At 40.3% G+C, this 8,686-nt stretch overlaps 1 protein-coding gene across 1 annotated transcript in view; it reads left to right on the top strand.

Annotated features, from left to right (window-relative positions):
• Positions 1–622: 622 nt before the first annotated feature.
• Positions 623–8,686, top strand: part of PPARG (peroxisome proliferator activated receptor gamma) — a 140,022-nt gene continuing 131,958 nt past the window's right edge. Inside the window, exon 1 of the mRNA XM_023516961.1 lies at positions 623–815. The gene's annotated coding sequence lies outside the window, so the exon portion shown is untranslated. The remainder of the gene's footprint in view (positions 816–8,686) is intronic.

The following is an 8,686-nucleotide window of genomic DNA, read 5'->3' as shown; positions in this document are numbered from 1 at the left end:
TGCGGGTGACAGGCCAGGGGGTCCCGGAATGAGGGGACCCGGGCCGAGGGTCCCTCTCTCCGTCGAGCAGCCCTGCGGTGGAGAGCACGGGCAGCCCGCGAAGAACCGCGGACGGTCTCAGCACCAGCAGACGCGAGCCCGCGAGTCGGGGCTCCCAGGATAGGCCCCCTCGTGTGAGCGCTAGGTGGGTGGGGACCGGAGCGGACCGGGACCTCCACCGCTGCGCCCGAGTCAGGAGTTGCTCTAGGGAAACTTCGGGGCAGGGCGTCCGGGCCAAGGATAAGCGCAGATCCTGCGCCCTCGAGGTCTCCCTACCAAGGAGGTCTCGCTGGGTCTCAGAATCCGAGAGGACAGCGCTGTGTGTGCTTCTTGGTGACAGTTCAGCGAGGGGCGCACTCAGGGCCACCAGCATTGGTGCTCTTAAACGCTGTGCTGTCCCCGAGCCAGCGAGGGGCCGAGTCAGGGGCAGGGTTCCCGGGATGGAGAGGGCAGCCCCGACCCCCACGCCTCGCGCCCAGGTGTTAGGACGCCGACTAGGCCGGGCGCGCAGCACTCTGTGGTCTGAGCCAGGCAGAGCGAGCAGGTTAGCAGAAAGTTCCCAGCGCCCGGGCTTGGGGGTGGAAGGGGGTGTGTAGCAGTGGTACTTTATGCCTGGGTATTTGGGGAGGAGCCTAAGGTAAGGAGGCAGAAACTGGGAGTAACCAAACTGCTGCTTTTATATAAGGCCGTTGGTAGGTAAAAGAAGGGGCCTTTACCTCTGCTGGTGATCAGGAGGCTGCATTTCTAAGTTCTTCTTGTTAACTCCCGTTCCTTAGGTGAGTCAGTTCACTCGAATTGCATTTTGTTGAACTGTGTTGGTGATATATCCGAAATGTGCCAGATTATTATCCTGTTATTCTTAGATCATTATTATTGTGTGCTGCTCTGGTTTGACATCAAGAATCTAATTACTCACTTGGGTCTGAGCCTCACAGTGGAAGAATAGTGTTAATTATTTTAAGGAGAAAGAAAGTTAAAAAATAGTCATCCGTCCTGAAGAAACTAAAGGGGTTTCTTTAGTTGAAACCATTCCTTTCAAGATTAGGGAAGGAAGAGAATTTCTGTAAAATTATCATTTGAATAGAAAACCAGACAAAATGATGAACGGAGTTGTACAATACCTGTTTTCTGGGGAAACTCTTGATTTTGGTGTGCATTGATTTAACGCCATCAACTCTTATTATCATTCCTGAAACCGATTGTTAACTGGAGTTATGAAGAGAACAGGGAATAATTCACTCTTTAAAAGGACCCAGGCAAATCTTCCACAGAGCTCAGGTGTTCTATGGCAATCTTCCTGTCTATAGCTAGGTGATCCATCGCTGTCTGAAGGCAGAACCAAGGGATGGTACTACCTGATTTAGAAAACATTTCCGTCTATAAACTGAGATAGCTCTTCACTGTGGCTTCTCTCTTAAAGAAAAACCTTCTGCTCTTAAAGTTTGACAGAAAAACTCACAGATGCCACCATTAGCATTTGGAGCAATATTTCAAAAGATTGCATTCAAGTTTTAAGGTCATTTTTGTGTACTTTATTTTCAATCAGATTCGCTGTGGCCACCATAGGATTCATTTTAATAACACAAAACTTTAAAGCTGCTGTCGTTAGGCACAAAGGCAAAGCGTGTTACAAAACCATCCATTTTTATCTCATTGTGTATTTACACCATTTTTCTCCCTTAATAAATCATATGATATTTGATATTTAACTGGCTGATAATTATATCTCAAATTAAAAGATCTTAGGATCAACTGGTAGCCATTTCAATCTGTTGTAACCCACTGGAAGGAAAAAAAAATACTGACAACTCTTTTTATTTTTAAATCAAAAACTCTTTTTCATACTTAAAAATTTTAGTTCTTACAGTATCTGCTACAAAACCATGGCATCAATCAAGTATGAAATTTCGGAGAGTTCTAGGCTGCACACTTTTTAGACACTGTTTTCTCATTCTTTTACATTTAAAAATATACAATTTATTTTTGTAATTAAATCTAAAATGTCCACCAGCATCACATTCTTTATTGAGCTTAAGAGAACCTTGAATATATTTTCACGATTGCTGTTTATAATAATGAAATACAATATTTTCTTTGAAGGGACTAGTTTCCTTATGTTTATTTCAGAACTGCTTTTGAAAAAATTCTAGATTAAATTTTTTAAAAATCACAATATTAGTCTCAACATTCCTACGACATTAAAATTTATACAGGAGGAAAAGTATGACTTCAGGTATATGAGTTAGAAATGGATTACTAGTCACAACTAATTGTTTTTTATCAGTAAGTTGTATGAATAGAAATACGTATTTTTTCTCTTCTGTAATTCTCTCAAAATAAGGACGTTTACCACTAACGTAAATTATCAAGATGATTATGTGTGTGGAAGTTGTGTAAAAGGCACTGCTGTGAAAACACATACTAGTATGAATGGTATTTTTAATTTAGTTTTCAAATTCTGAAATAGTTGTTAATAACAGGGGACCTTCGTGAAGTAGGAAAAATGCGTTCAAATGATATTTTCTTAATGTTTAACACGTTCTGGGCGGTACTTTCACAGCATCTCTATATACCCAGTGCATAGGACAGAAAATGATAATCTAGTGTGTGGGTGTCTTTCTGCTGAATTCACTGTCACTTGAACTTGGAAATATAATATGTGTCATTAGGTGTGGCAAATGTACTGGAAAATGGTTTTGGTCTCCTGGTATTCTACTCATTATATGTCTGTAGAGGATTTTCGAAAAATCACTCATCAAGAAAACTTGATTTAAGTCACTGGTCTGTACGCACAGACATACGTGCCCCAGCCCCAAATTGTCAAACTGAATTTCTGACGTACTTTTCTTATTTTTCTTATTAAATCTCTATATTAGCTATTTCTTTCTCTCTTAATGCCTAAAAGCCACAAGAAAGACGGTGATTTTTAATTGCTTACAAAGCAATTTGAAACTGATCTAATTTGATTCCACCAAAGAATAGTAAGATCTGTGAATAACCATCTTGCAGGCAGAGATGGCCCTCGCGTGTCCTACTTCGGTTAGTTTTGTAGCATGGTAGATAAAAAATTTAAATTTAAGGTTGAGATCTTCCTGGGCTTTCTTATTTACTATTTGTATTTTCTCGCCATAAAGTGGTAGATTGTAAAGAGTTACACAGTGTATTTTTTAAAGCTTTTATTTAAATAAAAGTGGGATGTTTTAATTTTTATTTATCTAAAACACTTAAGAAGGTTCTTGGAGGGAAATCTGCTCAAATACGATAGGCCATATTTTGGGGAAAACTCTCGTTGATGTTAAGGTGACAAGTGTCACCATATACATAAGTTACTATTTAAAAAACAGGATATTTATTCTTAATATTTCTCTTCAACAGTAAATGCACATCCATATTAAAGTACTGAGCATATAATTCGTATTATGAATATTTACAATTTTAACTATTTGCTGGGGCAATTCACTTACCCTTTCTAACTCTCAATTTTCTCATCTGTGAAATGGGGAAAAGTACGGCAGTTATTATTCTTGCTCTTTGTGGTATGATTTGAAGACTTTATTGGCGAGCCAGTGTATCTTAAATGATATGACCTTGGCCCTGAATATAATTGAGCTGATAATCTAAAGAGAACCTTCATGGATATCTATATCATTACTAATTCGTTTTATAAGTAGTTAATAGTTCACACTAGTACTAATTTTGAGAATATTGTTCAGAGCGAAGAAAATGCTTCTTACTTGATCCATTTATAAACTATTTCTGGGAATATTTCATTATTACTGAATTTAAAATTATACAAGGTGTCCATAAAGTTTGTGTGCAGATGGCACACCGAGGTTTAAAATCTTGATTTTAATGGATTCAAGTTGCATGGATTGACAGTCATTTCTTTCCTTTTGTGTCTGAGAACTTTCAATAGATAGGTAGCAGTTTGCACACGAACTTCATGGACATGGTGTATTTCTTGTTGGCAGATAACTTTGGACAAACATCGGTCCAGTTAGTTACTTTTATTCCAACTTTGTGAGCCCTGGGTAGGGCCCCTTATGTTAATATTGTACATCTGAGGCGTCTGGAAGGCACAGATTGTGCTCTTGTTTGATAAAGCTCTGTTCCTTGCATATTTTGATGGCATACCTGTAAAATACTTAATGTATGTTACTCAGAAGCAGGTTTGTTTTATGAGGCCTATGATTCATCAGATCAGAAGACAGTTTAGTGTTGGAACCTAAAAGACTAACTGGTGACTGGGCTTGTCATTAATATTGGGTCTCTTTCAACAAGGAAGACTCAAAAAACAGTGTTTTAGTGGCTTGAAATCATCACACGCCACCTAACAACCCACCCATTTACTAGTAGGAAGCAATTGGAAAAGCATATAATTAACTATACACCATCCGAATAATAACTCTAATTTCTTCATATGAATTGTAACCAATACGTATTATCGTGAAGTGTCTTCTCTTCATAAGAGTGAGGGGCTTGAACTGAATGTGTCAAACAGAAGGCTTCTCCCAAGCAGTGCTTGAGAGATTGGAAAAGAGAGTGAGGTGGAAAGAGGTGTCCGTGTGTGAGGGCTGGGACTGCCCCCCTCTCCAGGCCTCTTCTGCACAGTAAACTGGTGAACCAAACCGCTCTGCTTGGGGCAGTGCGGAGCTGCAGGGCTCCAGTGGGGACTTGAAGGATGGGGCAGTGGAAAGCAATGAAGGTCTCAAGCTAGTGCTTCTAGTTGGGACGAACGTCTCTTCCCACCGATTTCCCTGGTAAATGGGGGGAGCTGGGGGCTGCATTATCTCCCGGTCTCTGAGTTTAACATCTGGGCTCTCTCAGAGTCATCGCTGAGCCTCCAGCTATACCTTGAAAATCTTTTGGAGGACTGAGTTCAGTGAATTTCTCTTCTCTATTGAGATTTCTCAGATACAAAGGAAAGAAATGACATCATCAGTCCGTGCAGCTCGAATCCATGATCATGGAGATGTTAAAGCTTAGTGTCAGGATTACACTAGATCATACACTAGATGTCTAACAGTTTAGTTCAGTTTTGATTCAGTATCTGTTCAGGAAATGTTTTTATTCAGCTCATTGATTTTAGAAAAGAAATTCATTGCTAATTTGAACTGTATCACTTTAAAAAAAAATCTTACGGTATGGACTCATCTGGGGGAATAATGTGTGGATAAGATGTACGAGACAAATTATCTGACCTTCTGGGAAGAGTTCAGATTAGCATAAACATGGGGTGAGAAGTCCTTCACCGCTTGTCACAGATAAGGAGAAGGCAGATACGGGGTAGGGAGAGAAATAGGGAAATACCCTGAGTAGGAGTGCAACAGATCTGTGTATACTCAACACCCACAACCAAAGGTTGCCTGATTACTGTGTACACTCTTAAATATAAGGTTGGTTTCTAAGAATTTCCCCTGCACCTCAGTGACAGATAGGATTTTAGAACAGCTTTAAATTCTAAAGTTGCCTCTTAGCACTGTCACTCCTGGGCTCTGTACTTGAGGAGATAATCTAGGAAAGAAAATTGAAAAAGGTTACTCCTTCATCCTGTGTGTTTAAGAAATACATTTTCCTTTATAGAGAGGGGAGCGGGAAAACATAATTGTCAGAATGCCTGAGTGCAGTGATGACGTTCTAGAAAGAATTTCTTAACCTTGACCCCAACCCCTCTGGCCGTCCTCATTCACCTCTAAAAATGACTTTGTTATTTGAGGGTTTGGAGTCTACTTTTAAAATGCCAGTGTTCCTAGCAGAGTTAATTCACTAAACTGCTATCAGCAAAAATACGGAAGGTTAATTCCTCGTTTCCTTTGCACCTTAAACAAGGCCTTTAAGTCACATAGCAGTGTGGGGTCAGAGAGTGACCCCGCGGCTGGGTTTTTTACTCGTTTGGTTGTCCAGCTGAATCAGATGTGTGCCAACCATTTCGGTACGCGACCAAGGAATAGAAAACATATTTAGAGTTTGAAAGAGGGGGTCGGGAGAGGGAAAAATAAAATTAAGGTAATGCATGCCCCAGTGTACCCATAAGCCAGCCCCTGTGAAGCAAAATGTGAAAATAATCGTTTGGAGTAGCAGGAATAGGAAAAGGTATATTCACCCATCGTGGCTTCTTTTTTTCTCTTAAAAATCAAGACAATTTGCAAATCCTCCTGTTTTAGACCTCGAAGAAAACAAGTGGTTATTCTGAAATATCAATTTTCCCAGGAAATGTTATCAAAGCTCAGAGCTTTGAGCTAGCAGTTGCTTAATGTAAGTACAATATCTGAATATTGCCTCTTCTCTATGTCTTTTATTTTCTCTGCGTGTCGGACAGACGATCGTGTCTTCCTGAATTAGTTCTTTCAGACTCTTAAAGTAGCTTCTTAAGAAATTGAAAGGGGGAGGACTTTTGAATCCCTTCAGGAAAACGAATGTGCCAAAGACATTTAAATAATGCTTACTTTGTGGGCACATCCCACAGGCCATGACATTTTATACATGCTTAATTTCCCTGTTATTTTTGAAATAGTTATGGTAAGCCATAACTATTCTCTGTGAAAAACAGAAACTTAGTAGCCCTCTCAAAAGCAGGTTCATGGGAGGCAGCTGGTAGGTGGTAGTTAGCAGTTAGGTAGGGACCACCCTCACGCCTCATGACTAAGCCCGGTGCTTCCTTGTCATTCACTTTTTACATAATCTTGCTAAAGTCTATGGATCTAAAACAGAGAATCCCACAGTCTTACGTTACTAAATGCTGTTCTTTGCTGTCGCTTGGTAATTACTTGTCTGAACAAGTTTTTGATTTCACATAGAAAAGTACCTATATAAATGCTCTTGTTTTATGTAGTGGATAAAATTTATAAAAGAGAACAAACAGACTCGGCCTCTGTGGCTCAAGTGGCTAAGGCACCAGCCACATACACCTAAGGTGGCAGGTTGGAATCCAGCCCCGGCCTGCCAAACAACAATGATAGCTGCAACCAAAAAATAGCCGGGCGTTGTGGCGGGTGCCTGTGGTCCCAGCTACTTGGGAGGCGGAGGCAGGAGACTCGCTTGAGCCCAGGAGTTGGAGGTTGCTGTGAGCTGTGAAGCCACAGCACTCTACCCAGGGGGATAGCTTTAGGCTCTGTCTCAAAAAAAAAAAAAGAGAACAAAAACATATGAATGATATAAATATAAATGAAGTAGAAACTTAAAAAAATTTATTTGCATATGTCAATAGAATCCAAAAGAATGAAGAGAATACCCAGGCATTTGGCAGTGTGGAATTGCTATGCATTTTCCTAAAGCATTTGGAACTGCTTAGAAACATCCTGATTTTATTGAAAGTACATACACTATATATTTTTTTCTTTTTCTTTTTTTTTTTTTGCAGTTTTTTTTTGGGGGGGGCAGGGCTGGGTTTGAACCCGCCACCTCTGGTATATGGGGCTGGCGCCCTACTCTTTTGAGTCTCAGGTGCTACTCCATATACTATATTTTTAAACTTTGTTTTCAACAAGGTTCGGATGCGTTAGTTTTTAGGACTAGAGCAGTTCAATGACTGCAGAATTGCAGATGATCAGTTTCTTGAAGGCGGGTACCAACTGGGTTTTATTCATCTATCTCCAGCATATAGCATGGTGCTTAGTAGGCACTCAGTTAAGTGTTTTAAAAAGAATAAAGACACAGTCTAAAACAGTAGTTGTCAAAGTGTGGTCCTGGGATCAGCAGCACCAGCAGCATCTGGGAACTTGTTAGAAATGATAATTCTTCGACCCCACCCCAGACCAACTGAGTCAGAAATTCTAGGGGTGGGGCCTACTTATCTGTTTTAGGGATTCTGGTGGGTTTGGGAATCCCTGCTCCAAGAGAATTCCTGCATCCCCCGTGACAGCTTGGAGACCATTTGCAGTGCACTTAGTTTGAATTATTTTTAGAAGGATTTACCTTTGCCTATAGTTAAGTTCTTTGCCATATTCCCATTCAGAAACCTCTGGGGACCATCCTGTAACATCACCCCCATTGGCTTGTCATTTTATTACTTAGAAAAGCTCAGTGTTGTCAATGAGCTCGTGTCCGGAGGGGCTGGCTGGCTCACTTCTTAGAGCCCCACTGGTTGTTTTTAGTTTACAATTGTTGCTAGGAATCCTGACTTCCAAGTCAAAGATGACAACTTCTGGATTTTATAAAAAAAAAAAAAAAAAAAAAAAAATCACTGAGAACTGTACGCCCCTGCTCAGTGGTTAGTGCACCAGCCCGGCCAGGGGAGGCAGGTTTGAACCTCACCTGATTAACAGTAAAATTGCTGAGAGGGACCCAGCCCTACAGGACTGGTTCATGTTAAACAGATTTACAAACTATGGATTTGTAAACCTCAATTTTAATTCAGTAATAATAGAAAATATCTCCTTTCTAGTGATCGTGAATGTGGTTTTATTTATTTATTTATTTATTTATTGTGAATGTGGTTTAAAAAAAATTTAAGTTCTATCATTTAGGGATTGAAGAGATGTATACTTATATATATCCAATGCCACTGTGGTTGAAGTGCAGGCTGCTTACAAAGCATTCCGGCAATATTCTGCACACTCTGATGTTATACCCCCACTTCTAGGATTTTTTCCCAAGGGCTGGTGGATATAGGAAAATCCATATACAAAAAGACTTCCAGAAAAGCATT

This window comes from Otolemur garnettii, unplaced genomic scaffold (genome assembly GCF_000181295.1).
Source record: "Otolemur garnettii isolate 467f Iridium unplaced genomic scaffold, OtoGar3 scaffold00101, whole genome shotgun sequence".
Lineage (NCBI taxonomy): Eukaryota > Metazoa > Chordata > Mammalia > Primates > Galagidae > Otolemur > Otolemur garnettii.
This window is presented reverse-complemented; position numbering and strand designations above follow the sequence as displayed.